Genomic DNA, 18,611 nt, shown 5'->3' on the forward strand with positions numbered 1-18,611 from the left:
GAGCTAGGAGGCTCAAAACCTTCCCAGAGGAGGAGGTAAGATGAGAGCAAGCAAAGGTAATACAGCCTCCTGTTGCTGCCTTGATGACAGCAGAGGTGCCACGGTGGGTCAGGGTGGTGGGTCTGAGGGCACAGAAGAAACTGAGTGTGGTTTGTGCTGCCCTCCCAGAGCGGGCTCTGCTGGAGCCAGCTGATTTACTGCCAACAGCGTGGCACCATGAGCTGACTTGTCATGTTGGAGTCCAGGGCATTCCTTTGGTTGCCCTGGAGGGTCAGGGACCTGGGCAGGGGGGTCTGGAACCCCAGCCCAGAGCTCAGAGAGACACTGGCTTTGATTTCAGTCCATGGGAAAAACTTCCTACACTGAGAGAAGGTTTACAGGCCACAAGAATGTGAGAAATAGTCGTTTAGCTTATCACAGAATAAGAAAATAATAGTTTTAGGTTTCTAGCATTGAAGTGAATGGGGACAAGATGGAGAATCTGGGGCGTTGTCTTCTTCTTCTTCTCCTTCTCCTTCCCTCTCTCCATTGCTGCATTGATGTGGCACAAAGTAGTTAGTGAGGATTGGGTCAAAGTAAAGATGACCTTTTTAGTAATAGTGATAGACATTGGTAAGAAATAGTAAATAAGAAATACGTAGTAATTAGTATAAAAGATAAGGACAGCCCAGCTCGGGGGGAGACGTGAGGAATCCATGCAGCTGCGAACATCTTGTCGGACTCCGAGAAAATTGTAAGATAAGAAACAATAAACGAAGTGTGCAACATTGAAAAATCTAAACCTGAGAACTCCGTCTCTTCCTTCGGCTCGGCTCGGAGCTGTGCAGGGGAGCAAAGGACCCTGAAACCACCTCAATGTTGGGGTAAGCCCCCGACATCTGGCGTCCCTGGGTGGGCTCGAACCACCAACCTTTCGGTTAACAGCCGAACAGGTCCAGGCTCTGCTCCCTGCCTGGGCTGGGCCAGCCAGGCTCTCTCCTGTGTTTCTCTTAATTCCAGCTTGAGACAGTTTCAGATCAGCTCAGGTTCTTTGCTTGTCTCCTACACTGAATCATACACAGCATTTCCCTGGCTGTTGGGCAAGGCAGCGAGGGGGTTAAGACTCTGTTTGCAGCATCCCCTTGAGCAGGTGCTGTTTGACATCCCTTATCCACACAGGTGCTCACCAAATCCTGAACCCCAAAATACAGCCAGTCTGGTGTGACAGAACATCGGCTCCCAACTCAGATGTTTGTTCTGCTAAAGTTTATGCTGTGTGAATATCCACATAAACAGTCAAATCCCCCCCTAAAATGAAGTCACCCTTGGCAGTGGTCAGCTGAGGAAGTTGAGAAGACAAAAGGTGACTTTAGCGGGCTTAAAAATAGGTCTGTGGGAATGCTTTTAAGGACCTGGAAGGACCTATGTCATCTTGCTGGGGGCTGTGTAGAGGAGAAAGCTCTGTGGAAAGGTAAAATGGGAAAGTAAAAGGGAGGACAGTTCTTATATAGCTGTTCCTGATTGTTTTGAGTGTTTTGGGGTCAGCAAAGATCCGGGCTTTTCATTTGATTATAGCACTGAGCAGGTTGTTAATCACACAAATGAGAACCTTGTGATGCTTTTAAATAAACAATACATACAATTTACTGTTTGTGGCTTGTAAGCACTACAAGCTTTGTTACTGTCTTTAGAACATGGCTGTGTGGTTTATAGATTGGTGGTCCGTGGTGCTCTTAAATGAGCAGGAGCTGAGCTAATAAAACCTGGATGCTCCTATGGTGTTAGGGCTGGACTCCCCAGGGACAAATGCTTTGGGTGACTTTCAGGCTCTTCAGAAGCCTGTTGGATGTGAAGTCCAGGCTTGTATTTAAAGATGTGTGTGAGTACTCCTGTAGTTTCAAAATGAGACACTTCAGGTTGTTTCTGAGCAGGTGCTTTTGAGGAAAAGACCCTGTTTTTATAGTCTTGACATCCAAGTGATCACAGTGGGTGTGTGGCTCAGGGGTCTGAGACCCCAGACATTCTTCCTGAGCTCTCTGAGAAGCACTGAGTAGGGGAAATGCCACTTAATGGGGGAGAGCTGGGCCCCATGACAGGCATTTCCCAAGCCAGTTGTAGTTAGGCAGCTGCGGTGGAGGTCTAAATAATTAGATGGGTCTCTGCTTCTCTTTCCTTCCCCCTACAGGCCCTTTTATAGTAGTTTGCAATTTATGGTGAAGCCCAGAGCTGTTCACCTCATGCCTGGTGGTGATGTCTGTTCCCCCAGCACTGTGAGGAGTCCAGGCTGTGACTGCTGCCCTGGTGCAGCAGGACTTGATCCAGAGGCAGCACCTTGTCCTATTCCTGCTCCCACAGAACCACCCAAACCCCAGTTCTTCACCTTTCTCTTGGGGTTAAACACCACTACAGGACATAGATTTGCAGCCTGCAAAATCCTAGTGCCAAGGTCCTTTCTCACTCTTTGGTTTTTATCCTTTCATGTTTATTATCCTTGCTTTAGCCACTTGCTGCTGCCAGTAATGTGTGCTGTCCATGCCCAGCTGTGCCAGACAAAGCATTTTATTTTCAGCAAAATGATTCTTAAATCTAGTTTGGTTTCTTCTCCATTGAATAAAATGGTAAGGGGGACACAATAAATTATGATCTGGGGATAAAGAAGTCACACAAAGGAAGGCAAAAGCTTTGTTTTCCTGGTGAGTAACATCAAACAGGAGCCAGTCTGAATATGTGAGTCCCCCTGACAGATAGCTGAAGATGTGCACTGCTGGGAAACATCACTGTGGAGGGGAGAACCTCAGCAGTTCACCCCAGGAACACCAGGACAAGAAACTTTCAGGATTTTTTTTTGTCCCAAACATGTGACTGTTTTGCATAGCTGAGAAACAGGCAGAACATGTGAGTTAATCTGAAGCAACCACTGGAGTGTTAATCTACTTATGAGGAGGTTTCTCCCTCTTGCTCAGTTAAATCTTCTATCCAATGCTCCTGTGTTACTCAATTTAACCTGTAAGGAATTTGACTGTGCAATTCATCTCCCTGGGACAGAACTATAAATTAGGAGCATATAGCTAAATTAACTTCCTGAGCTGAAGCATAGAAGAACTTTTCATTGGAAAGTGTGGCTTTGGTTCCTCTTTTTGATTCTTTTATTTTTACAAAGCACACCCAAGTGCTCGTGTGAAACTGGCTTGCAGATGAAAGCTAATGCGTGAAATTACTGCCTTAATGAAGAAAATGCCACTAGCAAGTTGTGAAAGTACTTTAATCATAATTAATAGAATAAAATTAATACTGAACTTTAACTCTTCTCAGCTGTTTTAATTAATAATTAAGTTTAATATTGGTTGTGACACATCTTTGCATACTCTCAAATGCCGGTGACAGGGCAGTATGGAGAGCATTGCAGTTCTAGAAATTTCTGTGATGACACATTCATAAACATTAGGCTGGAGTGACCTTTGTGATTTGCTTGTGCTATCCTGTGAAAATAACCAGTGTGATAAAACCAGAGCATTTGGGCCCAGGGTGATGTTACATGAGGTGTGGTTCCCTGTCTGAAGGGGCAGGGGCTACAACTGCCTCCTGAGCCCTTTCTACTCTTTGTAGACACTCTTTCAGTATGTTTTGTACTGAAAGTGCAAGTTTTTCTCGTAAGTTTCATGTGTCATCCTTTTAGATTACTTCAGACCCCTGCAAAATATCAGCCAGGGAATGGTCTCTGAATTATTATTATTATTATTATTATTATTATTATTATTATTATTATTATTATTATTATTTTTAATCCAACACGTGCTGAAGGATATTTCCAGAAATATTTGACTGCAAGAATAGTGTCAGTGCCTGTGGAGGCTGGGTGGCAGCAGGTCTGATCCTGTGCTTTGCAGTGGCTGTGCCCTTTCTCACTGCTCAGCTCCCCAGTACCAGGCACTCATTTGTCCCAGCATTCTGCTCCATGTGGGTAGGCTGGAAATACTTCTGGGGGTGCCTCCTGCAGAATTGCACAGGGCTGAATGGACACTGGGAGACTTCCTGAGCTGCTCTGGAGGGGCTTACAGAGGAGGGGGATGTGTTGTCTCCACAGTGTGCTAACACCCCTCCCAAAATGTAGGCTTGGGTCTGAGCAGCTGCGGGATTGTAGGATATACAAGGAATACTCCCTTGCTCAGTTATGTTGTGCTTTCAAATGTGTCCAGCTTCAAAATGAGACAGATGAATGTCCTGGAAGTTAAAAGATGGGAAAGGTGAGGAAGCAGAAGCCTTCATTCAGTGAGCAGAGTGTGATTCCTCACAGGATCAGAGCTCTGCCTTAACGAGGACACTGTTATCTGTGCAGGACGATGGCTGGGACATGAGCAGTTGTTTTCACAAGGACAGTGCCTTTGCCTGCAGGTGCTTCTGAAGCCACCTGTTAATTGATCCAGTGGTGGACATATTTGGAAGATTTGTTTGCTACAACAGACTCTACTGCTATTTTTGAAGCTAATCCTGTAAAACCAGAAAATCTCAGGCAATTCCTTACATCCTCCTTTTCTCCAACCCTCAAGCTTCCTTAGTATTTTCACTGTTGCTGCGTTCTTAGAACATTCTATGAAGGTGCAGCAAACTGTAAGGAAGCACTGCACATTGGGAAAAATGAGCTTTGAGTCCTCATGTGCAAAACGTCACCCTGGGAGGATGACTGGGTTGTTATCTAGTCAGGGAGTAAACCACTATTGAACTACACGTCAGAGCTAAACTACACCAAATTTTGAATTTCAAATCTCAAGCGCTTGCAACACAGTTCTCATAAACAAGTTACAGATCAGAAATTAGTCACAGAAACCATTGTGACTAACTTTAAATAACAAGATAGATATGGGGAGGGGTGGGGGGAGAAAAAAATCTGCTCAGAGATAATTTGCAGGCTGAATAAAATAATATTAAAATTATTCATCAAGCTTATCAAGCTTGATTCTTGAGTAATGTTGTGTCATTGCTAGCAGGTGGTGGGAGAAATGGCACAGCATACCATAATTAGTAATAGCCGTGTATTTTTGATGCTACTTCATCTGTGTGGTTTACGTCCAGATGGTTTTGAAAATGGAATCAAGATAAAGTACAACTTCCTGGATTAGAATTTGCATTCTAGCTAATGATATAATTCAAAGCTCATTATTGTTGAAAAAAAAAAATCTAAATTGCTAAGGAAGATTATTAGATGTTGGGATTATTCCAGCTATATTGCTGGCCTTCTTTTTCAGCTCAGTCTTGCACGAGAGCATCATCGCAGGTATGGGTTAAAAAGCCATCTTACCGTGTGCTTGCATACCCAGTTTTTTCTTCTTGGTGCAGATGCTGACCATGTAACTTAGCCAGACTTTGAGTCCTGACCCTCAAAAGACTGATAATGGAGAAGTTTGGCTGTCCTGTGATAGCAAGCACTGTCAGCCTTGGCTCAAAGGACACTTAAATGGCTGTTTTCCCATGGAGGGTTGTTGGGTAGCACAAAATTGAACTGGATGCAGCAGGAACTTCCTCAGATGGTCCCAGCCCTCACTTGGAGCAGTAATGTTTATTCATGAATTGTGCTTGCTGGGTTACAGAGTTCTCATTTACATATCTAGCTTTTGCTAATGCAATTCTGCTTTCAAGTAGCCTTCAGTTCCAGCAAACATCCTTTCAAGTTACCTAAATCTTTTGACCTGGCGTAGATTTCTAGGAAATCTCCAAGTTATTTCTTGTTTCCTGTGGGTAAGACCATAATCTTGCTTTTGTACATCAGCAGTGCTGTTTTTCACAGCTGCAGACTCAAAGTGCAGAGTTTGAGTCCCTCTTCTAGCTGAAGAACACTGGGTTTTCTATCATCCTAGATTTAGACATCTGCCAAGTTTAGGGTAGCTGTCTACACTGCTCTATCCAGCAGAGAGAAACAGCTCCAGATCCATCATATTCCAAGAGAAGTATCTGAATTGCAGCTGCTTGTGTGATAACTATTTACCACTTAGGAGGTGAGATGATTTCACTGTAGGTTTCCAGGTGAGCACAGTTGGTCACTATTTGGTATTTACATGTGGAAGAAGGCCCTGTGCTGAGACGTGTGTTCGCAGCCCTGGGGAGTTTTCCTGCTGCCCTGAGCTCCCAGAAAAGGGAGCAAGCAATGGACGTGTGCCCTTTTCCTAATGAACTCGGCAAAGTTTGTTCCCAGGGATTCAAGCCTCTGGTGAATAACTCGTTGCTGGGCAGAACAAGAACAAAGCAAAATAACCCGTGGTGAGTGTCCCCTCGGGAAGCTGCCCCCCTGGAGGAGCTGCTGTGAGGCACAGGAGGGAGTGAGCCTGGTGCTGAGCTGGGTGAGCAAATGCCTGCTCACAGCCCGTGCTAGTGGGCAGGGGACAAATCCCTCCAGCAGGCTGAACTGAGGTGCTGGGGGTTTGTTTAACCCAGCTAATGATTCTGTTTCCAGAGGTTTTGATGCAAGAAGTGTTGCAGCTCCTTGCAGGAAGGATGAGCGGATGTGTTAAACTCAACTCGAGTGAGACAGAGAGGCTGGAGGGAGGAAACCAGGGAGAAGTAAATGGACAAAACTTCTTTCTCAGAGAGGGTGGACAGGTTTGTGGGAAATCCCCTTATCTCTGAAACTGAAATTTGAAAGTCACAACCTTCATCTGCTCCTAAAACCTTTTCTGTACCTGTTATTTTCACTGAGCTGTCTGTGAAAAGGGGGTGTCTTTGGCAACAGATTAATACAAGTTAAAATAGATATGGCACAAGCCTCTGTAAAACATCTGCCTTATCTTTACATAATGAATTAACAAAGATGAACTTGAAAGAAATGTAATAAATTATTCAAAAACCTCCTATGCTTTTGAAATGCTAACAAGTCAAATCCTTTGAGACTGCTTGATCAGATTATGGTGTATCACACAGTAAATCTAATTGGTTATATTCAGCCCTGAATTATCAGATTTACTGGTTTGGCCACAATAATTTAAACAGTGCTGAAATAATGCCAAATTATTTTAATTAAAATAAATTTACATTTGCAAAATAAGGAACTCTACACAAATTCTTTATAGTTTGGAAGCTGGGAATAATTTCCTCTTTTACCAGACCAGTGCTCAGCAACAGTGCTCATGGCTTCCCTCTCCCTTTTTTGGGTGCCCAGCTTGAGCCTACAAATGCCCCAATATGCTCAGTTGCCTGGGCCTTTCTGAGAACCAGTCTTCTTTTAAGGCAAACCACAGTAAAGACTGAAAATTCAAATGGAATTTGAATTTGTTTCATTCAATTGCTTCTGACCTAAATGTTAGCATGAAACATGCACTGAAGTAATTGGCTTCAGGCCCAGATATATTCTATGGGGAAGAAATCCTCTTGCTGTAGGACCCACACCGTGGTACCTTCTTTGTATGTGGGTTAGGACAGATCCTTGCACAAAATTCACTGGCATTGAGGTCTGTGAATCTTCATCATGACCTAAACTGGAAAAGTACATGCCTCCTGCCCCTTCCAGACACTGCTGTGAGTGGAAACACCTCTGAATCCACAGGCTTTCATCTCCGCAGATGGAGCTGGGAAATGCTGTCCTGCCCTGCCTGTGTGACCACCACCACAGCCCCCTGAGCTGAGGGGCACCTGCTTCTGCTCCAACACAGAACCTTGAAGGGGAAGGTGAGGAAAGATTTTAAGGCATGATCAAGTTGGCCTCTGTGGAGATGATTGAAGTTTCAGCCGCAGCAGTTCTGAATGCAGCTCTGGAGGTGGCTTTTCTCTGCAGCCCCGTGTGGTGTGGGAACCAGACATTAGTGGTGATTTGCTGCTGTGTGAGCTGTTAACTAATGAAAAGGAGCTGCTGCAGATCTGCCCATTGCAGATGTTACCAGGCCTTGCTTAATAGGTGATGTGAAAAGGTAGAAGAACTTCTTTAGGCTCCTACTGTGTAATGATGCTGGCCTAAATCACCAGCTAGTGTAGATCAGTGCAGCTCCACTGAAATCCATAAAGATTGATCAATTAACTTGGTGGAGGATCTGCGCTGCTGGCCTTCACTGAAATTCTGCTGAAGTTACTGGGCACCTCACATGGGCTTTTGCTCTGGGGAAGGACAACTGAGTGGTTTGAGAGCAGTGAAGTATTGATTTGGAGAGACACCACTATGCAGCTTGCCCTAGTAACCAATTCCAGAACAACATTAGCATAAGTCAGGATTAGGGAAGAAACGTGTCATTGTAAAAGCTGTGCTGGCTGAGAGACTCCCAAGGTGGGGTGGAGAAGGATTAAGGCTTTTGGGTTTAGTATTTGGACAGGGGCTGAGACACACAAGAAGGTTTTGTTTGAAATGTCATCCATGTCGCCAAAGACAATGCAGCAACCCCCAGGCTTGTCCCTGCACCTCTCTCCCACTCTGTACGGGGTGGGAAGAAGGCTCTGATTCTGGTTTAGAAATCTTGATTTGGGCACTGGCTTCCCACCTCCCCTGCAATGCTGAACTCGGCAGGTGACTCTGGACAAAGCAGGCGGCATTGCTGGTGCTGGAATGGCTTCAGGGAGTGTGTTTGGGGCAGGACTCTTGTCCCTGCGCTGACACTGCTGCTGATGGCAAACAGGCCTTGCCAGAACACATGCTGAACATGTGCATGGAAGTCCTGGGAGGTGTGGGGACACATCCACGAATCCTGAGGCCTCAGTGACTTTACACAAGGAAATAGAGCGCTGTGTGCAGCGCAGGCTGTGCCAGCTGATAGCTGCTGCCTTGTAATCTGCACTCCCACGTGAACACGACTGCAGAGACTTGCATTTGGCAGAAGGGTGATATGGAATTGTCTGAATGGGATGAGATTGTTCACAGGATTTCTTCAAGTTGGAATCACGAGAAATCTGGCCATAGGACATAGCAAGATTAGTCTGGTAATTTACAAATTATGGGGTCCCTGGCAATCTAAACTTCTGAGAGGGATTAACTTTAGCTGCTGACTAATTCATGAACAGAAAAAACTTCTGGTTTTAGTCACTGATAAAACATTAATATTTCAAACCCTGTTGCAATCTTTTATTTACTCCATTGCTTTTGTGAGTTTAGCTCAAGCACATGGAGCAAATGATGTCTTTTGTCCGTTGCTGTGACTGGAAGGGCAGGTCTTTCCCAGATGATACCTACAGAAAAAGTTCTGACTCCACTGCAATAAGACATAAAACACATAACTAATTATTTCGAGGTCTAAACTGAACAATGTTCAAAATTGAATTCCTTCCTCCTTCCCCTCTGGTATCTCAGACAGGTCATCATTCGTCTGAAAGGCAAAATACTGAAATTTGATCTTTTAGACTCAAGTCCATAACAACAGATACCACCTTAAGTGCAGTAAACCATAACTGGGTGATCAAGAGGGTTATCTTGAATATTTGTGTGTGTGTATATCCCTGAAGGTCTGTCTTCATTGCGGAGTTGCATCTTTTATTCAAAGCCCGTTCTTGTAGGTAGGGGTATTGAACTGTATTGAACCTTACTGTATTGAACCTTACCAAAAGTCCAACTTTTGGCAGCCTGTTTTCTGTCACTGGCTGGCAGGTGATTAAGAGTAATTAGCTGCTGCTTTTGTTACCTGTTACCTGCACGTTTTTGCAAGGAATGAGTTATCAAATGCTGTATTTAGCATTCAAGGTAGACTCGGCAAATGGATGTAATGTTTCCCTTCAAAGCCCGGTGGGGGTTGCTCAGGCATTACTCATTCTGTGCTCTTTGGAAAGGTGCATCTGGCAGGAGCTAACCTTCCCATCTTTTCTCATGGTTTTCACTGTTTTCCGTTAGAATCCAGTGCATGTGTTCTCTCTACACCTGCATGCAGCTGAGGAAGGAGCTGTGTGAAATTGGAGTGGGAGTTGTCTTCTCTGTGTAAAAAGTAAATATGTATTTTGCCCCATATCTACTCATTTCACACATACACATAGTAATGCCATTTTGCTATTCCACATGCTATTTCATTTTTCCCCCAGATTCTGGCAATAATTGATTTGGGATTTTTCTCTCATTTGTTTCCTTCTTCAGACACAGTAATTTTTCCTTGTCCCAGGATCTATATTATTGATCTTGTGTGGTTTGCTTCACTCTGGGAAATGTTTCTATCCCTATTCCAATTGGATTGGCTGAGGTTTGCTGGCCAATTTGAGAACTGGCTCCTAAGTGGCTCCTGTTGTCTGTGAGATACAGTAAGAGGCAAGAATCAGCTGCAATGTTTCTGAAGGGGGATATTTGCTAGAGCTACTTGGTGTTCAGAGGATCTTGTACTACGCTCGGACTTTCTAGCCCTCGGGCAAATTAAATTGTTGACTGTTGTCAGTATCCCATAGCTTTATCTGGCTGGGATTGGTCTTGGGGACTATGTAAATTTTACAATTTGCCTTGTGTCCTTAGAGCAACAGCTTACCCAGAAAATCAGGAAAACTTCTTGATGTTAACTATGTGAAAATATTACAAAAATTTTGCATAAAGCCTGTTTATGCCAATAAAAGACTTTTTACACAAAATGTATGTCCTTTTCTATTAAGAAAAGGCTATTGCTCTTGGGGCAGCTGTAGTGATAATTGTGGTTGATCCCTTCAGAAGTCAGCCAGCACTTCAGAGCAGCAATGGGATGAGGCAGTGAGAGCAGCTCTGAGGTTTGGATGGGACACTGGGTGGCTGCTTCTTTAACTTCTGTGCCTAAGCTGCTGGTTTGGGGTTTGCACCCTGCACTTGCCCAGATTTCAGTTTAACTTATGTGTATGTTCCCCTTACAGACTGGAAAAACTCTTTCCCCAGCCTGAAGGTGTGCGGCTCTGCTAAGGGGCACTGAATCCAATCAACATCATCCCTAAAAAGTTGCAACTAGGGTCCATTGAAGTTGTCTGCGTCTTTTTTCAAGGAGAAGCATCAAGATCAAAGTCCGAGAAAACCATTTGATCTTCCAGCTGTAAACAACTACTAAAAGAGAACATATGCTATATTTAATTACCCTCCATTGAGGTGCTTGCATCCAAACTCACAGAGCTTGTAGAGTTTCTTTTCCCCCTGTTTGAAGCCAGGGGTAGTTACAGGAGATGGGTATTGTGAGAAAAGGTGAGTGAAGAAGGTAGAAGAATTGAACAAGTTTCAGTCCTTGAACCCTTTCTGTTTCCTGTTGAAGCTGGGATGTTGATCTTGCCTTGGGTGTGTATCCATGGCTGCTCACTCTCCCCCTCCTGTGCTCACCAGCTGTTCCCAGAAACATCCTCCAGAAAGCTCTTGTCTGAGTCCTCATTCTCGGAAATCTTCTTTTATATGTATCCTCCCAACAGTAAAACTCAATCTGAACAGTAGATGGCTAAATCTGAACAGCAGGTCCCCATTTTATAACTAATTATCAGAAAGACCTTACTTTGCTTCCCAAATACTCGAACAAGAAGAAGTGCTGGCCTAATCACAGCAGAACTGCAGGGTTTGTGGTGCCCATGGGGTCGGGCTGGTCTAGTAGAGCATTTGTGTGTTGAACTATCAGAGCACCAGTCCCTGTCTCTAACTGAATTGTCTCTATTCTGAAGTTCATGTCTGCTTTTGCATTTTAGAGCACCACTCAGATGTCAAAATTCAGAAGAGGCAGTGGATTTCCTAGTCATTTATGTGAATTATTGAGTCATTACTGTAATGAGAAGTAATTATCTGTTACCTTGGAAGGTCAATTGATTGGATAACTCTTCGAACTGGACTATTTCCAATGGCTAGGAACATTAAAAAAAAGTAGGTAAGCAGGTAAAAATCTGACACAACAAATGTTATCTTTTTCATGAGGAGACCTGCTGGATTATTCACAGGGTGTGTATCAACGGAATTTACAAGATTTAAGGTTTGGCAAATTCTGCCCCAGTGTTTGATACTCCTGAGAAGTAATAATAGGTAGTTGGGCTAAATTACATCCCTGGAAACTGATTTTTCTTCTTCATTCCCCGCTTTCCCAAGCTTCTTAGCTATGATTTTGTTCCAAAACAATGATGCATAGCCGTGAAATGGCTTTGCCCTTTATCACTCCAGCATAAGAGAAGATAAACTGAACAGACCTGTTTATTCATTTTGGAGGAAAAACAAAATTAAAAGGCTTCTGTGTATTGTGGTAATGTAATTCCTAATCAATGACAGTGGGTTTAACAGAGATTTATGGGGTTTTAATTTGTAAGATTAATGACTACATACATTGATTCTGTCAAAATGACAGTATCACGGTCACGTACTTCGTGGAGCAGATAGCGACCTCCTGCCAGACACGTCCTTAAGGAAATGCAATTATCGCTGCCCATTTTACAGTGCTTAACTTTTTTTCTCTCGGTAAGTGACAACAGAAAGGGGTTTGGGCATAAATTAATCTTTCTAGATGAACTGTTAACCCTTCGTGCCTAGCAGCTAGTTTCACTAACTCAATGCCTGCATGCTGTTTTCTGGGGTGTCCCTGTCAGGTACAGCAAAGCAGTGCCAGAAGGACCATCTGGAGGCTCTCTGGAGCACTCTGCTCCAGCAGCCGTGTGCAGGGTCAGATCTGCAGCGTGACCGTCTCACCTTGGACTTCACTACTGCAGCAGCCACTGCCAGGACCCTTGGCAACACAGCTTTTCCAAATGTACACAGGGCACAGTGCTGAGCTCCACAGCCTGCTGTGGGCAGGTAGGGAATGCAGGTGTGGGGTTATTTGCTCCCGCTGTGGCTATTCCCAGGACAGTGAAGTTATCACAATGTCTGGCTAAGTGTCATTACACAATTATCTGTCCCCAGAGCTGAGTGAGGAGCCTGGTCTGGGACACGGTCCAGGCTGAGAGCTGCCATCAGTGTCACTGCTCTGCTGCTGGGTGGCTGAGATGTCCCATGCCTGCCTGTAGATCCCCCACCTTGTGCTGGGCTGCAGGACATGCATCTTCTCTGCACTTCAATGTTACTCTCACTCAGGACTTGCAAGGTGGTTCTCTCCCACCATCCCCCCCAGGGATTTCAAGAGGGTAGAAAGGGCTAAAATGCATTAACAGCCATTGTAGAAAGTACGGCCTGGCCTGGTCTGGATTTCCCAGCCCTGGCTGTTTCCACAGTTTGTAGCCCTCTGCCCATTTGTGACTTCTCTTAGTGTTTCACATTAGCCCTTCATGTGCATTTGGCACAAAAAGTGTAGCATGAAGCTCTTGGCCTCTCCTTGTTAATGACCTGGTTTGCTGTGTTAGAGCCCTGTCCTCTGGAGCTGGCTGCTTGTCTCAGAGCAGAAGTCCTCAGCATAACAAGGCCAGTGTGACCTAAATTGCTGACCTGGATGTTGGTATATATTCCCTGGAAATATGCAGATTTCTTGTTCCTGAATCCTTAAACCATTGAAAAAATCTTCAGCTTTTCCCTCTACAATCAAGCTATGAAGTAAAGTGTCTTAGCAGCAGAAACTTGTCCCAAGTGACTCTTGGCAGTATTTGGTGTTATTGATGAAGCCACCTTCAGCTGGTTACAGCTTTGTCAGGTGGCACTGGCCGTAGTACAGCTGTCCCTGCATGCATTGTGGTTTCCTGAGGAAGGCAGGAGTCTTCTGAACATCATGCACTGGCTTTAAAGTGGCTCTTTATGCAGGATCATCTATTTGCAATAATCCTTCCAGCAGATTTCTGCATCAATGAAGTTCTCAAAACAAAATATTTAAGAAAAAAAAAAATCCAGGCAGGGATCCTGAGGAGTATCCCCACATCCTCGAGAGCAGCTGTCTATCTTACCCCCAGGTCAGGAAGCAAATCTCTGTACCTGCTGAGAGGCCAGCCTGGCCAGCCCAACCTTTGCAGTGTGCCCAGTTCATTATAAACTGGATCCATGCTCATGTGCCTGCAGGTGTTGGTGTGTCCTTTGTCTGACTCTGCATTAACTCAGCCTTCAGCTCTTTCTTGTTTATTTACATCAAGGAGAGGCTGGGTTTAGGAACTGTAAAACTGAGATGTCTTGGTGAGGACAATGAGATCTAAAGGTTTATCCAGACGAGCTCCTTCTGAAATATCATTTTTTCTGATCCCCCCGTGCTCAGCTGGGAGCTCACCGGACACGAGCAGCTGACATTTCCGAGCCCCTGTGTGTCTGAGCTGTGTCACAGACCTCACCAATGAGCATCCTGTGGCCACCGGCATTGTGCTAGTGCTGCCTGAGGAGATGGGGCTTTGCAGGTGCAGGAAATGGCTTTGCCAGGAGGCGAGGTGGGGGCGGTGGCACTCCCAGCCATCAGGAGGCTGGTATATGCCAGTCTGAGAACCCACAGCAACATTCATTTCTCCACCTGCTTCCCCATAATGTGAGAGCTGTGTCAGAGGCTGCCAAGCTCTCAGGGCCCACTGGAGTCAAGCGGAGTCAGCAGAGCTGTTTGCTGCAGAAGGCTGGTATGGCTCCAGGTAAAGGTGGGAGCTCTGAGTGTACAAACCTGCTCTGAAGAATGAGGTCAGAACACCTGTAAGAATTCAAAAGCTTGTTTTCCCTTGATTTGTCTGATACCAACTGCCATAAACTATTGACTAACAAGAAAGTGGTGAGTGTTCCTCTTTGTGACCCACTGATCATTAGAGAAATGGATGGGGAGGGAACACGCCGTGGTCCCAGTGTGGCCATGGGTACGTGTGTGGCTTGTGAGCCAAGAAGGATGTCTGATGGCCTCCTGGAGACAGGAGGACCATAGGGTGAAAACTAGCCCAAGTTTTGTCTTTTAGAAAACTAAACAAAGAAAAGTACAGCAAAGTCTTTTAACTTGTAATGTAATCGTTTGTTTTCCAGAAAATCACTAGAAAATGTGTGCAAGGTAGATTTTAAATGCTCAGTCTCCTGTGAGCATGAGGATGAGTTTTGTTGAATCCATTTAGTAGCCAGTACTTTCATCTCCTGGAACATTAAATCTTTTAAACCTGGTTCCAAAACCATGTGGAGCTGCTTGACCTATGTCTTCAATCGGCCCTAAAGGGAGCAGAGCCCAGCAATTTCTTGATGCTCATGAATCTGATCCTGGGTCTCTGCAGGCCAGTCCTGCACTGCTGAGGGGGCACAGTGGGGATGCTGGTAAGGCAGCATGTTCCTCCATCTGGGGCTTTCTCACCCTGATATCAATCAAACACCTCTCTAAGTAGGCGAGGCCAGGGATGACTCACCACAGAGAAGGATAACTCGTCCTCATACATCTCCCCAAAACTTTAACAGAGTGGGGAAAAATGATGACAAATTCAGCTGTTAAAAACCCCATGAAGATTTTGCTGTTTCTCCTTTGTTGCTTTATGGGGGTGTAAGAGGATAGCTAGTGCAGAGAGGCCTGAGTGGAGAATGGTTTGGTTTTATTTAATGTACTTTAGCAACACTGATAGATTGTCATCTCTGCCATTGCCTTTAGCTGCTGGGTTGTGGTTGCATCCATGCTCTGGGGTACCTTGCAGCATGTCTGCTGGTTGCAATGCAGTAACTGGTGTGGGCTGGCAGCTGTGGAGTGGTTACTGAGCAAGTGTGAGGTTCTATTAAGTGCTGCTGTTAATGTCTGTGATTGTACAGAGACTCGAAGTTAATGTGCTCTTCTCACAAGGCATTGTCCTGCACGGGCAGCCCCCTCTGCTTTGGGACAGGGCAGGGGAGGCTGTGCTGCAGGAGGGTCCTCCCTGCTGCCAAAATGTTGCCACTCAAAACCGATATAACTTGGAACCAGCATTTTCCTCCACAGTGTTGTTGTCTTTCTTACTCTGGCCCTAATTAAGACAAGACTGAGGGTTATGGGGGCAGCCTTGAAGGAGAGGTCCTCCTGTGTGGTCAGCAGCACCCTCAGTCTCTGCAGAGACCTCGTACAACCCCTCTGAGGTGGTGATCAGAGAAACTCTGGCCTTTCTGCTGCTTTGTACTATGGCTGCACTCCAGGAGATTAAGGGTCTTTTCCAACCTAAATGGTTCTATGGCTCTGTAGTGACCCAACCCTTGTCTTGGTGCCTCCTGGATTCCATCCCTCCACTGTTGCTCTTGATTTGGATTCCTTTTATTCACTAATGTGCTCCTGTGCGAGGCACAGCCGCTGCCCTCTGCCCCTGCATTCCCCTGTGCCGCTCCTCTGTTTCCCCCACTTTGATAATTCCAAGCAGTTTAATTAAACTGCACATTTCCTCCCTCCCCGTCCCTTCTCCCCTCTGAGTCACCGCTGCAGCAGCTCACATTCCGTGCGGTGGCTTTGCATGCTAAGCAGCCTCTCCAGCCAGCCTGCAGATGTGCAGCCTCATCTTCTCACCAGTGCCCCCAAACACAAATCCCATGTGCTGTTCTCCTCCTTGCTGTCCCCCGGGCTGGGATCCCGGTGCTGAATTATCAGAGCCTCCCTGCAAGCAGCTGCTGAGCTTTAGCGCTCTTGATTGCTGGAGTTAACCCCATCGCACTCCTGGAAAAGGTCACACCAGTGCAAGATCGGTTTAAATGAGAATTGGTTTATTATGCATGTGGCTCTTCCTGCAGGCAGCTGATTAAGCAGCCAGCTGTGGCCAGATGTCTGCTGGAGATCCTCTGGGATGCAACTTCAGAAGATGGTTTGGATGAATTGAAGTTGTGCCTGTTGGTTGGCTCAGCCAGGCTGAGGGTACTTTGTGTCGCATTTGGAGCATCAGGGCTGCTCCTTGTCCTCACCACTGGAGTGTGGAACTTCGCAGGGGGAGGATGCACCTCTGGTCCACTTGGAGCTGTGCTGGCACTGAGGGGGATTCCTTTCAAGTGTTTTTATGTATCAGGATAGTTCTTGGCTCTCCTTACTTAGTTTGTGCTTATCTAATCTGAGCCAGCTTTAATCTGTAAAGCAGCTTTCAGCTAATTTTCCCTGCACGACCTCTATTAATACTGGCGATAAATAACATAAGATGCTGTTTTAAAGTGACTATTTGGTCAGACTGGGGAGATGTAGACAATATGATTCATTTGATATCTACAATTTAAAATCAAAATAGTAGCATCATCTGGTCTTGGCTTCTGCACCTCTGGGCTCTGCATAATGCTCTCTAGGGATAAGGGGTTGCTTTATAGCAGCACCTCCCCAAATTTCCCCATTTTCCCCTCCATGCAAACTTGCCATGTAGCAGACCTGTGCAGTGTCCCTGCCAGGCAGTGGCTGGACCAAGGGACAGGGTGTGGGGAAGCCCTGCCTGTCTGTGAGCAGGGGACAGGGGGTGTGAGTGGGGCGCTGGGCTGAGCGGGTGGCAGGGGGAGGACAGGTGACCATTTTTGAGCCTGGAGCTGGGCTGATAGCTCAGAGAGTGCAGAAGCTCCTGGAGGAGCTGGGGCACGGTTGAACCTCATGGTTCAACATCACCAACATGAACTTCTTGTCTTAAACACAAGCAAAGCAATTATCTGACATCATCTGACCTGTTTAGGATGCACAGCAAGAGCCAGGGAGTTGCATTGTTTCTGTTTAAATTGGCCCCAGCAACAAAGCTTAAAAGAGGAGGTAATACAAATGATTCCTCTGCTCCTGTGTTACTGGGCACAGTTTTCCCTCCCTTAAACTGCCCACAGTTCAATTAGGTTGCTTTTCAGAACCTCATAAGTAGATAAAGGAAAGAAAAAGGAGGAAAAACTCCACAGTATGTACTCTATTTTTCTTCATTAAGGGATATGAGAGAGAGGGGAGACCTGTTGAAAAAACCCACAGAAGAAATTCAGAAAATGGATCTCTGCTAAAGACCATTTTAAGGAATATTTGCTAAAATGCACAATTTTGTTTGGCTGCAGCCCTGTGTGATTTTAGCCCAATATCTGAGATGTGCACCAGTCATAGGCTGGTGGATTTCCTCCTGAACATGGCATCTCAGATTTGGGCTTTTACTCACACTTTTATTCTAGAAATGTAGCAATGCTGAAGGTCTGTACCTGCAGGACAGAAACCTGTGGGAGCTCAGTCCAGCAGAATCAGTTACATTTACGAAGAAGACTGTGACAAATGACTGGGAAGGTACAGCTGGAAGCCACTGCCCGTTACCAGGCTCACGGTGATATTTAATTCACAAGGCTGAATGTCTCCAATCCTGTTGTTGGAAAGTCTGGTTGTCCTGAGGCTGGGCTACAAACTCCATTATAAAATCCAGGAGGGAAAAGTCTTGACTGTTTAAATTCTTCACCCTTTTCCAAGTGGGTAGGGTGGCAGGGCTCATTGTCCTCATTTGTATGACATACGACTTTGGGCCATGGCACGTGTCCCCTCTGCTGCACTTTGGGCATTTTCAGTGGCTGAGACGAATTTCTCTCTGCTGGCTGGGATGAGTGGCTGGTGGGGACTTTCTACATGACAGTCGTCTTCTTGTCATGAGGGGAATCCCTCCTGCAAGGCAGATCTGCAGGAACAGCAAGGAGCCTGGGCACTTCTCCTGTGGATGGGCTGCCTCACTGTGCTGTGACACTGGAAGGGTGGGAGAAATGATGTTTTAGAGAAGCTGATCTCTCCTGCCACACTGATCCTTCTCTGCTTTTTGTTTGGGAGTGTGAAGGCCATTGTCTATCTGCAGGGCTGTGCCCATCCCTGGGGGTCACTGTCCCATTGGAAGCCAGGTTCCAGCAGCAGAACCCATCCCAGGGCTTGTTTCATTCTGCTGCTGTACAGCACGAGCCAATGCTGAGCCATGCTCAGCTGAAGGTCTTCAGT

The 18,611-nt window shown here is 45.7% G+C and overlaps 1 long non-coding RNA gene across 3 annotated transcripts; it reads left to right on the plus strand.

The window, feature by feature from the left end:
- The first annotated feature begins 6,067 nt into the window (after nucleotides 1-6,067).
- LOC120759746 (uncharacterized) lies at nucleotides 6,068-12,039 on the plus strand. 3 transcript variants are annotated; one of them, XR_005703225.2, is made up of 4 exons: nucleotides 6,068-6,231; nucleotides 6,425-6,570; nucleotides 7,511-7,632; nucleotides 10,738-12,039. It is a non-coding gene; the product is annotated as an uncharacterized LOC120759746 (long non-coding RNA). The 3 variants fall into 3 exon arrangements; XR_005703224.2 differs by lacking the exon at nucleotides 10,738-12,039 and having other exon boundaries at nucleotides 7,511-7,894; XR_009208344.1 differs by lacking the exon at nucleotides 10,738-12,039 and having other exon boundaries at nucleotides 6,425-6,531; nucleotides 7,511-7,894.
- The last annotated feature ends 6,572 nt before the right edge of the window (nucleotides 12,040-18,611 follow it).

The sequence above is a fragment of the Hirundo rustica genome, chromosome 15 (genome assembly GCF_015227805.2).
Source record: "Hirundo rustica isolate bHirRus1 chromosome 15, bHirRus1.pri.v3, whole genome shotgun sequence".
Taxonomy (NCBI): domain Eukaryota; kingdom Metazoa; phylum Chordata; class Aves; order Passeriformes; family Hirundinidae; genus Hirundo; species Hirundo rustica.